Raw genomic sequence first — 13871 nt, 5'->3', positions numbered from 1 at the left:
GGACGTTAGAGGATTTGGGTCTTTCTCAGAACTCCTAGGAACGGGGAACGCCCTGAGAGCAATGGGAAAACTCCCTGTTGCCCTACCCAGGAGACTCAGACCTGGGAAAGTCCTGGACCAATACCAGAATTCAATGCACACAAAGTTGGGCATGCAGCTTGGAAGAGAAAGAGATGCGAAGTTGGAAGATTTGTCCCCCTCTTGCCCCCCATGCAAGACGGCTTTGGTGTTGAAAAACTAAAAGATAGTTACCTTTAAGATCCTTCCAAGACATGAACTCAGAGGCCCAATATAGAGCAGAGCTCTAGAAATACAGCCAGACAATGACCATCTCTTCCTGCAGCAGCTGGCTTGTTCTAACAGGAGTCTTTGAGTCCTCAGCCAGGTGATGCTGCCCTACCTTGGCGAGCCTTAGTCCCCTTGCCTGTAAAGCAGAGCCAGGTCCAGGGTGTCTTACTGGAACCCGTGAGGACAGATGTGCCTAGGATAGGCCACAACTATCACTAGAGCATCTTACCCAGTAGGCTTTGGGCAGGGCCCCTTCATCAGACACTTACATAGTCCTAAGTGGGACAAATAAAGGGCATGCATAGTCTCCCAACAGTTCAAGTCACATTGTTCTGTGAAATTTGTTTTGTGCCAAATTTAGGGGAACACTAAGTTTTCAGAGTTTTTTGTACTGGGGGATTTGGGGTAAAGCATGAGAATGTTTGTTATAACCATCAGTGTTACAGGTATAATCTTCTTCCCTCTCTCCTCTTGGGTTGAGTCCCCACATCTTCCAAGAGTTAGGAAGAGATGACTCATTTTTTTGAGGCAGAAACTGGGGGTTAGGGGGTGTTGATATTAAATGTGGCAACAAGAGCCTGGGGTTTCCCAAGATATTCATGAGAAAGAGAAGTCTCAGAGGTGAGGGAAGTTCCAGAGAATGGGAACTGAAGTCTGAGTACATGTTGGGTAGTGCCACCAGGGCCCACAACTCAAGCCAACAGGCAACTGGGCAAAGATTCGCAAGGCTAGGCTCCCAAAGAAAGCAAAGTCATCTCTCAATAAAAGAAATATTATGTCACGCAAATGGAGCTGGCCAGGGCCCTGATGCCCTTTGTCAGGTACTTCCTTACTGCTTTAAAATGGTAAGTAGGAAAGATTTGGCAATGCTTGATTCTCTCCATCGTGGCCAAAGCCACCCGCCCCCAGCAACCAGGGCGGAATGTTCTCAGTTCAGCAAATATCTTCCCGTCAGCCAGTCTGGGTCAGCTCTAGGACAAGAGTCATGGTGAAAAACCAAAATTAACGAATTAGAACCCATAAGCCAGCAGCAGTGACTGGGGGAGATTTCATCAGCCCTGTGATGGGTCAGAGGCCAAGGCCAACCAGAATGATGAGCCCTCCCACCCCAAAGAGGTCTCTTAAGTTCCCAGAAGAGCCGTAGGCCACACCCACCCTGGAATTCCCTAGGAGCTCACACCTCCTGTACAAGGATGTCTGAGCCAAACTCCTAAAGTCTTCCTGAACATTCATTCCCAAGTGGCTCCACGTTCTCAGACAAGGGCAGCTCATGGGATGTAAAACCCAGCGGCTCATGGTGCTGGGAGGGGGGCACATTCCCTGGAATCCCTGCCCAGACACAGCACATTCTGTGCACTCCCTGGTTTGGCAATTCCTTCTCTCTCCCTGGGCATGTCACTGTGCTCACTCTGCTTGTTTTCTCATCCTCGGAAAAAAACTACATGACCTCGGTTAACGTCGGCAAGGCGCTCGGTTCCAGATAAGCACAGCCTGTCATTAGCGGCGCTGTGATTTTTCCCCCTGAGGCCCTAACATTCTGTCTCTCCCGGCTATTTTGGGCCAGGCTGCCCAACCATCCCACTCTCAAGGGCAGAGACTGGTATTGCAAACTTCTGAATTCCCTTCCAAAGGGTAGCGACAGGCAGGCTCGGGTGGTGGCGTCCCACTGCCAAGGGATGGGGGTGGGAGAGCCTCCGTGGAGAGTTGGAAAAGGAGCTGAGATGGAAACTTGGCAGCCAGACCCAGCCTCCCTGGCCGCTGGCCCACCCTCATTGCTCCTGGATGGCGCTGCTGGTGTTCTGGAAGGGTTGGGGGCAGGTGGGAATCAGACTGGCAGCTGCAAGGATGGAACAGGCTAATCTGCTGTGATCCTCACACCTGGAGAAGATACTCTCACTATAAGGAAGACTGCCCTCTGGACTCCAGGCCAAGATGGGAGGTCAGGGATCGGAAAATACACTCACCGTCTTACTTTTGCCCTTTATATGCTTTCCGACTCTAATCAAGCCATTAAATGCCCCATGCCTCGGTTTCTCCAGCTCTCAACATTTACTCCCCTATTTTGGGAATTCCTTTCCAGCACTTTCTGTTACCCAGAGATAGTCCTAGACGGACCGGTTAGGTAATACTACTTTACTTGATGTACAAAATAGGAGGGCCCCCTGGTGGACTGCACGATTCTAGGCATTTCACTCTGAAATGAATGAGTGAATGAGTAAGTAGACACATGAATGAACAATTAAAGTGAAGAATTTTTAGTCTTTTATGCAGAAACAAAAGGAGGAGAGAATTTCCAAGAGAAGGTCACGGTGAAGTCTCCTAGGATGCAAAGAAGACGAGGACAATGAAACTCAGAAGGAAAACCTGGTTGTACATGATTGTAGACTGGGAGGAAGGCAATTCCATGCCACAGCCTCCCGGGAAGGCAGGGTCTATTCACCAGAGGATGCAAGGCCCCTTTGATCTAATCATTTTTCTTCTAGGAATTTATCCTACAGATATACTTATAATTGTGCTCAAATAAGTAAGTTCTGGGATATGCCCGGAAGCATCACTGTAATGTAGAAAGATCATAGATAGCCTAAAAGGACATCATTAGGGGTCTGGTAAAAGAAATTACAGGACATCCACACAGTGGAATACCACGCGGCTCTTTAGGGAATGAAGCAGCTCTCTATATAATGATATGGAACAAGCATTAACGTGAAGTGAAAAATTACAAACCTTATTGAAAGACATTAAAGAAGACCTCGGTAAATGGAAAGGCAAACCATGCTCGTGGGTAGAAGACTCATCACCATAAAAATCTCAATTCTCTCCCAATTAATCTACAGATTCAAAGCAATCCCATTCAAAATCCTAAAAGGCTGGGGTGGGTGGGATGTAGTGGGAGGGAGTGGGGAATTGTCCTGCAACATATGAAGGCTTATTATAAAGAGGTAATGATGAGGACAGTGATATTGGAGCTACTATGAGAAATTATACCAGTACAACAGAAAGCCCCCAGACAGACCCATGTGTATATGGAAACTTGATGTATGACAAAACTGGCATTGCATACATATCAATGGGGGAAGATGGATTATTTCCTAAAAGGAGCACAGAGATATTGGGGCATCTCCAGAAGAAGAAATAGAAACGACCAAAAAATATAAGAAAGAAACACAAACTCTCAATAATCAGGCAATGAAAAGACATTTAATGCCATCAGTGGGCAAAATTAATACACCTGATAATATCTCTGGAGCGACATGATCTTTCATCCACTGCATAGAGTTTTATTTCATTGTTGTAAAAGTTATAATAGGTATATATGTTGTTTAGGGATACATACCTATTTGCTAAAATTATAAAATAAAGCAGGAGAATGATTATTAACACAACATTCAAGATTGTGGTTACCTGTTGGGGTGGGAGTGAATTGGGAAGAGGGAGGAGTACCAAAAGAACTTTCAGGATAACAGGGCTAAGGTTTTATTTCTTAAGCTGGGAGGCATATATAGATTTAGATATCTTAATAAATAAAAGATTTGAAGAATTTACAATAATAACAGTATATATGGTGTATGGAACAAATGAATTCAAGAAGGTTCCCCCCCAAAAAAATGCAGAACCATGTTCAGCACATTTCCATTTTTTTAATAAGGTAATTTAATATATGTGTTTATGATTAGTTTGTGTGTCATAAAATACCTCTAGGAATAACCACAAGAAACTAGTAATAGTGATTGCCTCTGGTCAGGGAATGCAGAACGGGACCGGGGGTTATTTTTCACTGTGCACCATTTATATAATTTACATTTTCCCCTTGTGCATCTGTAAGCTCTCGGGGGACACGAGGCTCTTTGCAGGCACCGAAAGGCTGAATCAGGTGCAGACCTGCAGAGCACTGAGGCACCCTCCTAGCCAAGCTCTTGGGTGACGCGCCACTGCTACCAGGTTTTTTCAGGATTTCTAAAATAGGCACATTTCAGGACTTGGGGGGTGAAGGGCCAGGATACCTTTTAACACTTCCATTAAAACAGCTCGGGGGCTGGGGAGGAGACTGGCAAAACGAGATGAATCAGAGACCCTGATTTGGGAGAGGATTCGTTGATTGCCAACCAGGGGCAGCGAAACCTCCACCCCATCCCCAGGACCCTCCACCTCCCAGGACAGTACAGCCTGTAGATCTGATCTTTGCTTTGGAAACGGATCAACATTCCGATGTGGCCGATTAGAAGAGCCAAGGAGAGGGGCTCTCTGAGAATGAGGGTGGCACAAAGGGGCCCACGCTTCTCTGCCTCCAAGCGAGGGGTCCTATAATCTCAGCTCGAGGAATGATAACCCCTTCCTCATAGCCTTCATCCCACTCCCTTCCCATTTTGCCTTGGCCAACGTTCCGGAATAACGCGGCGGAGATGGCCAGCGGGTGGGCAGCGCAGACTCCAGCGCCCCTCCCTCCGGTCTATCCCCTGGCCGGCGGCTCCTCCTCCCGGACCCGCTCGCTGAGCAGCAAAAACTACAACTCCCAGCAGGCGGCTCGGCGTCCGGCGCGCAGCCGCAGAGCAGAGGCTGCCGGGAGCGTGTTGCCCGGAGGCGGGGCGAGCGCGCCGGGCGGAAGTCGGCCGCTCGCTAGGTCCCGGCACTGCCAGCAGCGAGGCACTGCCAGCAGCGAGGTCCCGCCGCCCGCGGGCCCCGGAGCCAGCCCGCACCGGGTGAGTGACGGCCTGCCCGCGGCCGCCGGCGCCCGCCGCCGCCTCCGACCCCGGCCCCGCAGGCTCCCTCCCCATCTGACTGAGCGGGGCCTCTGCGCCCTGACTGAGGTGGGACGCCTCCCTCTGACTCTGAGAAACTGTCCTCTTCTCCCGACTGGTGGCGGACACCTCCTCCCTCTGACTTGTAAGACTCTTATTTCCTCTGACTTGCGGGACACCTCCCGCCTCTGACTTATGAGATACCTACCCCGTCTGACGGCAGCACTCCAACCCCTTCTGACCTGGGGGACTCCTGCTCCCTCTGACTGCAGGACTCCTACCCTTTCTGACTGCAGGACTCCTACCCTTTCTGACTGCAGGAATCCTCCCTCTCAGACTTGCAAGACTCCCCCCCCCGCCCCCGCCCCAACCCCCGACTTGTGGACACCTCCCCGCTCTGACTAGGGTGAGACATCACCCTCTCTGACCCTGAAGGATGCATTCCCGTCCTGACGCTTAACTGTCCTTGGGAACAACCCTCTCCTGCCCCCTGTGATTTCATTGCTGCTCCTCTGACCTATGCAGGGCCTCTCCTAACCGGTTAGGGAGCCCTCCTTTCTCTGACTGGCACTTTGTCACACCTGCAGCAGGCCAGCCTTCCCCACCCCAGCAGGCCGTCCTCTCCTTCCCTTCAGCACTTTTCTTCCTTTTGCACCCAAACTGTGCGTCCTCCCCTCTCCCCTCCTCCTAGCCTCCATCTGGCCTGGATGGGCACCATCCCTGGGACAGGCACCTCTTGCCCATCCTTGTCGCTTGGTGCCTTTCCCTTGCCCTCATGTCCCTAGGCTTGGCAGGCACCTACACCTGCACTCACCCTTCTGTCTGCCAGGCACATCTTTTCCCAGGCACCTGAGTGTCCCCCAGGAGACCAGTGTCCCTCAGCACTCTTGCTCCATTTTGCCTGCCTGTCTCGGGGTATGTGCTTGACGTCTTTTCCTACCACGTTCTCAACAGAGTGTAGGTTTGGGAGCGCGCATCTCCTGATGTCGACTGAATCTTGCTGGCTCTTCAGTGTAAGGACCAAAACTTGACCAAAGCGTGGGGTCACAGGGGGTCCATGAAAAGGAAGCCAGTGCTGCAGTCCTTCAGGAGCCGGGGGGTGGGGGGGCGGGTCTCTGCAGCCTCTCCCTCCTCTCCCTTTGAGGAGCTTGATTGAGAAAGATCTTCCTGGATTAGGCTGTGGGCCCTCCTCCAGCCCCCAGCCCCACCCCACAGGCCTCTCAGTGGAACAGCCCAGCCTGAGCCTGTGGGCATGGTGGGGCGCCTCCCAGAGCAGCCAGCAGCCTCCCCGGGGGACCCCCTCCCTGCCGGCCTCAATGAGCCCTCTATTCGGCCTGAGAGGCACACTGACTGGCCAGCCCCTCCCTCTGCACTTGGTAGGGGCTGCGTCCTGAGAGTGTCTTCGGGAGAGGACTCAGGGGAAGTGTAGATTTGTTCAGGAGCTGTCACGAGGCCACTGCAGTGGTCTGGGGACAGGATTCTCTGTCTTCTCACTCTTTTTCTCATCCAAATTTCTCATCTGCTCACAGAAGGCACTGTGACATCACAGGGTGGTAGAGGAAATCCCGTGCGTGCAAGTACACTTTGTGCCACCATATGATCTGATCTTTTGATACCTTCTGTTAGCTGAAAGTCTCCTATCTTCCCCCTAAAGATGTTCCCCAAATGTAGTACACACCTTTTTTTCATAGCCCACAGCAGCGTCATAGACTTTAAGCCGTTGGTACTTGAGGGGTTTTTTACATGCCAGTCTGACGGCACCCTGTGCATGTGCCAGGCATTCCCGAGCCACAGAGGCAGGGAGGAGGGACCCAGGGTGCAGGAGGAGCGGCTGTGTCCACCCCACTCCCTGAACGTGGCCTTTGAGGTGAGCACTTGCAGGCTGCCGCAGACACACACCCCTTTCATCTGAGTCTCGGGACTTCCCAGGCAGCGACGTGGCCATCCTCATGGCAGCTGTGTGGGGGGTAGGTGGATAAATGCCCTAGTGTTTTCTCCTTCAAAAACAAGAGTATCTCAGCTCTGGGAATGTGGTCCAGAGTCCTGAAATGACTCTGCACTATGATAAGGAAGTCATTTCTTTATTGTTCAGACGTTTGTGGAGTGGTACCTAGGACACTGGAAAAAAAAAAAAAAGACAGTGATTATTCTTTTCCCTCCAGTAACACTCTGGACTGTGGAGATTCCTGGAAAGATCTTATTAAATGCCAACATTAGGGGAATCTAAAACTTTCATCTTGATCTTTAAGGACTTTTATGTTGATTTCCCTTTTCATTAGACCAAGGTGATCAATTAGGAAAAAATCCTGGTAATAGAGATATCTGTTTGGGAAGATGTTCGGTTTTCTCTTTTTCTACACTTTTTTTTTTTTGAATCCTACTTGTTTCTCTGTAGTAAGTCCAGTCATTAAGTGGAACTCACAGCTCCAGGTTCTGAAGCAGAGCCCTACTTCCATTCGGGCTCTGCCGGCAGAATGGGTCGTGGGGAATGAGGCCGGAGTAGGGCTCCAGACAGCAGTGTGCAGACGGGGCCAGACCAGATACAGCTGCGGTTACTGGCGGTGTGAGAGGGAGGGTGAGGTTGGAGCCCGCCCAGAAGGGCTCCAAGGGGTCCCAAGGGTTGAATGAATCCCAGTGACGCTGGCCACTGAGAAGAGTGGGAGAGAAGATGGGTTCTTGCAGGTGCACCTCCACTGTGGGAGCAAGCCCTGATTCAGGTCGATCGTGGGGTGATTGTGTCCCCATATTTGTGGGCTCTCTGGGAAGCAACCCCAATGATGTGTGGTTTTGTTTGGGACCTCACTTCCAACTGGGAAGATAACTTTTTGCTAAAAATCCTCCAAGTATGACATTAACGATACAACTGAAGCTCACGCAGCCCTACTGTGATGGGATAACTGCAAACTGTGAATGATCTTGACACTGCCGCCTGCCCCAGAGACAGAGCCGTGTGTGAATGGCCCTGCCCCTTGGGAAAAGCCGGAGGTTCTTTCCCTGTCTCCCTCCTTGTGGTTGGCAGAATAATGCCCCCCCAAGGTGTCCACATCCTGACCCCCCCAGAATCTACAAATATATCACGTGACGAAGGGAGATTAAGGTAGCAGATAGAATTAAGCTTGTTAACCGGCAACCTTTAAATAGGGAAATCATCCTGGATTATTCAGGTGGTCCCAGTGTAATCACAGGGTCTTTAAAAGTGGAAGAGGGAGACAGGAGAACTTCAGAGGGAAATGATGGCAGGAAGGCTAGAGAGATGCAGTATTGCCGGCTTTGAAGGCGGAGGAGGGGGCCATGAAATGTGGACGGCCGTGAGAAGCTGGAAAAGGCCAGGAAGCAGATTCTCCACCAGCCCCTCAGGAGGGGACACAGCCCTTGATTTTAGTGAGACCCACGTCAGACTTCTGTCCTGCAAGACTGTAAAATAAGTTTGTGGTGTTTAAGCTGCTGAGTCTGCGGTGATTTGTTACAGCAGCAGCAGAAAACACATTCACTCCTCTTGGGTAGTGACTTCAAAGCAAGACAGAGGGCTGAAAACTATGTTATCTCAAAGTGTATTTAACTGGATTCAGTAAGCAGTTGTGAATGCCTGTTTGCAGAGAAAGAGAGGAGTCAGGGGAGGTGCAGAGTTAGGTAGCACCCAGAGTCAGCCCTGACCTCAGGAGTCCCTAAAGGACATATTGGGCTACTGGGACCTTTTCCTTCCTCCCTGGTTTCCTTCTGCTGCCCACCCTGTCCAAATTTGAAATGGACTTTTAAAGTACAAAATAGTAAGCCTTGGCGAGTCCAGAACAGAAGAATGCCATGAATCAGGTCACATTCTCAAGGAGCTGAGACACATCATCCGCGTCCTTTGAGACGCTGTCTCGCTGTGGCTTTGAAGCCTTTGGCCTCTGTCTTGGCCGCCCTGAAGAGTCAGTGATGTCGCCGGGATTAGCTCTTTTTTTTTTTTTTTTAGCATCTTTATTGGAGTATAATTGCTTTACAATGGTGTGTTAGTTTCTGCTTTATAACAAAGTGAATCAGTTATACATGTACATATGTTCCCATATCTCTTCCCTCTTGCATCTCCCTCCCTCCCACCCTCCCTCTCCCACCCCTCTAGGTGGTCACAAAGCACTGAGCTGATCTCCCTGTGCTATGCAGTTGCTTCCCACTAGCTATCCATTTTACGTTTCGTAGTGTATATATGTCCGTGCCACTCTCTCACTTTGTCACAGCTTACCCTTCCCCCTCCCCATATCCTCAAGTCCATTCTCTAGTAGGTCTGTGTCTTTATTCCCGTCTTGCCACTAGGTTCTTCATGACCTTTTTTTTTTTTTTTTTCCTTAGATTCCGTATATATGTGTTAGCTTTCTAACCAGGAAGTGCCCTTGGGCAGTGAGCAGAGCGGGAACTCTGAGGCCCGCCTGCTGTCTGGATGCGTCTGCGCTCTCCGGGACCGTTCAGATCAGAGACCCAGGCAGGGAAGGGAAGGCAGCTGCTCTGCAGGAGTGAGAGGCTGGGAGGAGAGTGGCCACCGCTCTGGGCGACAGGGAGCTGGGAGGGGCCTCCTGTCGCTTCCTGCCTCCCTAGATCCTGAAGGGGAGGAGTTTTGCCCTGGCAGCTGTCGTTAAACCTATTTGCCCTGCCACCTGTCACACCCCTGTTCCTAAAGGAAGCTACAGAAAGAGGCCCTCAGCTGTGTCCAGAGTTGCCGCCCGCTTTTGCCTGAGCCCTGCTAAGTCCAGTGGCGAAAGGCCCAAGGATGGCCCGTGGAGGTAGGGGTGTCGGAGCCCATCCTCGTTCTTAACCGTAACCAGACCTCGGAGGGGCTCTTGCTTCTGGGGTGGGGAGGTGGCGTCACCCTGGATGGACATGCAGGAAGAGATCGTACCGCCTTCCTTGGGCCTGGGAACCCACTGGCAAGTGGACAGACCCCAATGCCACACCTGGCTGTTTCAGGCCTGTTTTCTAAGGAAGTTTTGGTTCGACAGAAACCGGAAAAGCGTGAGTGTCAGTGAGCCGTTCTTGGTACCCACCCTAAAGAGAGGGGACCGGGGAGGAAATTAGGACTCGAGCCTCCTGGGTGGTTGTTGCCCCTTGGCAACCAGCGACTCCTTTCTGTGGATGTTGCAGTGGGGCTGGCGATGGAGAAGGAAGCCAGCAGGGGTGCAGTGCCCTGGGGTTTCTGAGCAGGAGAGGACTTGGCTGCAGGCCCCCTGGACAGGCGAGCCTGGCTGGTCAAAGAGCCTGTGACTTTTTACTGCAGCAACTTGGTTCCAGTTTCCCGGGTTATATAAAATCAGCCCATTATGCTGCACGTGGTGGGACTGACAAACTTTTTGTTACACTAAAGCAGACATTTGAACTGCTTAGTGTTTGGAGGCGCGTGGGCAGGGGGAGAAGCCTCAGCCGGGCCCTACTGGGAACGGCTTTGTCCATTTCACCTCTCACCTGCAGTGGCTCGTTTCTCTTGGTTCTTGTGGTTTGGTTTGGTTTGGTTTTTTAATGAAAATGCAAGCTCTCGCTTGGCACCAGACCTCCAGCAGCAAGACACCACAGGCAGCTCACCCTCAGTTTTAGGTGATAAACCAGCAGACCTTGGCATGGCGTGAAAACTCATGTGATTGTAAACTTTCTTTTCCACAAAATAAAAGTAATTCCTTGGAATCCTAAAGGAGGGATGGAGACCAGGGTTGGGCTTTGATCCAGTGGTGAAGCTAAAGGGATTTTCTGGAAGGCAGCCTGAGTTCTTCTGTCACTGAGAGCAGTTGAATGATTGTTTATTTAACGAAAGGTGATCGAAGCCCAGGTGTCCTTAGGTCTTGAGAGCCAACCTGACTGAGCAGAGCCCCTTCGCTCCTGGGCTCAGAGTCGAGTCGGGAGGCTGTGGACCGGATCGCAGCCAGACAGATGGCAGAACCCCTGCCCAGAGAGAGGCCTCACACAGAGGCGCAGCAGGCACGTCGGGGGTGCGTTGGTTTCTAGGGCTGCCCTGAGAGATCACCACAAACTTGTTGGCTGAAAACAACACATGTGCCCTTGTAGTTCTGGAGGCCAGAAGTCCATTTGAATGTCATTTCACTGGGCTGAAATCATGGTGTGGGCAAGGCCACGCTCCCGCCGAAGGCGCCAGGGGGCAATCCGTCCTCTCCTCTTTCCAGCTTCTGGGGGTCCCCCGCATTTCTTGGCTGTGGTCCTCTTCTTAGTCATCGAATCTCCCTCTGTCTCCCTTCCGTGAGGACACATTGCATTTGTGGCCCACCTGGATGATCTCCCCATCGCAAGGTCCTTGACTTGCTCTCATCTGTAGAGTCTCTGTTGCCGTAGAAGGGGACAGTCACAGGTTCTTGGATTCGGCCTGGGTGCCTCTGGGACCAGTGTCAGCCCCCCCCCCCCCCACCGCAGGAGGGACGCTTACTGGTGGGGGAAGGGCACTTCACCATAGACGCAGGGCAGGAGGGGGAAGGGACAGCGGAGGCATGACTCTCATGGGACAGCCAGGGACTTCTAGGTGGTTCCGTGTGGCCGGGTGGAGAAGGCATCCCGTGCAGGGGTTCGGCAGCTGGATCGTGGGATCGCAGACAACATGCTGTGCGTGGGGAGCACACGCGAGGCGATGAGGCTTTCCCTGCAGGCTAAGGAGCTTGTCCTTTAGCAGGAAGGCGTTGGGGGCTAGTAAAGTTTCACTTTTTAGGAAAATCTTTCTGTCAGTTGTGTGGAGGATGGATTGGGGAGGGTCTAGCCTGGGGATCTGTTCCTGGGGGGGAAAGAGCGTGGATATTCTCAGCTTTGCAGGCTGTCCAGGTCACCGACTCTGCAGCCATGCCTGGTGCTTACAGGGATGGGCCGGCACCTATGCCAGCTTTGCCTGCAAAGCCGCACCCCCCCAGCAGGTGGGCGAAGGTGCTAGTAAAGTGAGGAACAAAGCAGCCAGCCAGCGGCAGGCAGTCAGCGCCAAGGCCTACAGCATCTGAGCCAGCGGCCGTGGCGCTGGGAAGCCAGCACGTCACATACGCATTCCACACGTGGAGAGATGGAGGCCCAGAGAAGCCAGGGCACTTGTCTGAGGTCATGCGGCCGGTAAGTGGCAGAACTCAGGTTGGACCCGGATGGCCTGGGTCATCAGGAGGCCAAGGTGAGACAGAACCAGGGCAGAGGCCGTGGGGGTGGGAACCCAGAGCTGGGGTACTGACGGGTGAGGGGACCTGGCACCTGCCTGGATGTGAGGAAGCGAGTGATTTTGACTGAGGATGGCCCCTGAGCGCTGGGAGTGCCCTCAGCCAGCAGTACGCTTCTGAGGGGAACCTGCTCCGGGCACAGGAAGCTCGGCAGCTGGGCTCCTAGCCTGGATTCTGGGGGAAGATTCAGGCTCGGAAGGTGTGGATTCAGGAGAAGAGGTGGGTGGCAGGGAAGGAGCCAGCCTTGGGGGCAGAGAAGAGACAGGCAGGAGGAGGACCACAGACAGGTCACAACTCACATCCCCGTGCCTGCCGGCAGGAGGTGCAACAAGACACCCTACGGGCTGGGATCTCGGGGCTGGGCCCCAGGAGCAGGCCTGTCGGTGGGTCATCTCCGGGGGCACGGGCAGACCCTGGCATGGACGGGAGAGTGAACGCTGTTCCAGGATGGTGAGGTGGGGAGGAGCAGAGGTGTCACAGGGTTGGGGCGGGCTCTCCATTCATTCGTAGATTCATGGATTCACCGTTCATCCATTAACATACTGAGCGCTTTCAGTGTACCTGAGAGTGTAATCTGGAGATGGAACGGTGACTCGGATAGGAGATCTGGACAAGTACAGACTGTGAGAAGGAACCAGAAGGGCAGGCGTGGCTGAACTGAGCCTGAACAGCAGGAGGAGAGACCCTCCGCCCGGACCAGGGCTGGGTGGCCGGGCGGGCTCCACCGGCCCCTGGCTGCTGACGGTGGCCTCAGATTCTCTGCTGGGAGCCAGTGGGCAGGAGATGGGACAAGATCACTGGTGACAGTGAGGATAGTGACTCAGGAATGGAGAGAGAGTTGACCGGGGGCAGTGAGGACGCCACATCACAGTGGTGACACACCTTCACTGGCAGACACTGTGTCCACTGCGCCGGCAGCTCTGTGACCGGGGGCAGCTCGACCATCAGGGGCTGGATCCAGGGCCATGGGCTTGTGTGTAACCAAGGTGGGGCTCAGGGGCAAGGCGCTGAGGGGCTGCTCAGGAAGTGGGTGTATTTTTCACTCCTTCAGCACTGGATGCTGTGGGGTAGAGGGTGGGCAGGGAAGTCCTTCTGAGGAGGTGAAAGCGAGACAGCCAAGAGCCAGGAGCCGGGGCGGGAGGACGGCAAGCCCTGTCTGGGGGACGAGGGCTGGTGCGTCGGGGCAGAAGGGAGGCTGGCGTGGCCAGTCGCTGGGGAGGGTTGAGGGCTGGCAGGGGTCGTGTAAGTAGCGAGGGTTTGCTCACGAAGCAGGGAGTGACGTGGCCAGAGGGACTGGCTTGAATAGCAGGTGTCGCTGGCCGCGGGGCACCAGTGGCTGTCAGGGAGGGGAGTGGCAGCAGGGGCTGGAGGGCGGCCTGTGTGGTTGCGGTGAGAAGGGGCCGTGAGAGCAGATGGGAGCCGACGGGGAGGAGACGGGTGGCCGGATTGCTAGGGCCTGCTGGCGGAGCAGGTGCTGCGGAGGGGAACCAGGGCTGCGCCTAGGCTTTTCGAGGTGGTGGTGGTTCATAACTTACTGTCAAAGTATGTTCAGGTGGAAAGTTCCATCTCCCAAGGTTTCGATGAAGGTTTTGACCAGGGCAACTGCAATTATGGCCGTCCTCCATCACCACCTCTGTTCCTGGGGGGGAGGATTTGTGAGCGAATGCATGTTAGAAATCCAGGCAGA

The 13871-nt window shown here is 53.2% G+C and overlaps 1 protein-coding gene across 4 annotated transcripts in view; it reads left to right on the top strand.

Annotated features, from left to right (window-relative positions):
* The first annotated feature begins 4885 nt into the window (after positions 1 to 4885).
* The window catches only part of LOC132354520 (soluble calcium-activated nucleotidase 1), a 34522-nt gene continuing 25536 nt past the window's right edge, over positions 4886 to 13871 (top strand). Inside the window, exon 1 of one of the 4 annotated variants that reach the window (XM_059906394.1) lies at positions 4886 to 4985. The gene's annotated coding sequence lies outside the window, so the exon portion shown is untranslated. Of the gene's footprint in view, positions 4986 to 9692; positions 9782 to 9813; positions 10011 to 13871 lie in introns of those variants that run through there. The other 3 variants (XM_059906397.1, XM_059906396.1, XM_059906395.1) reach the window with 3 other exon arrangements.

The sequence above is a fragment of the Balaenoptera ricei genome, chromosome 20, assembly GCF_028023285.1.
Source record: "Balaenoptera ricei isolate mBalRic1 chromosome 20, mBalRic1.hap2, whole genome shotgun sequence".
NCBI classification, from domain to species: Eukaryota; Metazoa; Chordata; class Mammalia; order Artiodactyla; family Balaenopteridae; genus Balaenoptera; species Balaenoptera ricei.
This window is presented reverse-complemented; position numbering and strand designations above follow the sequence as displayed.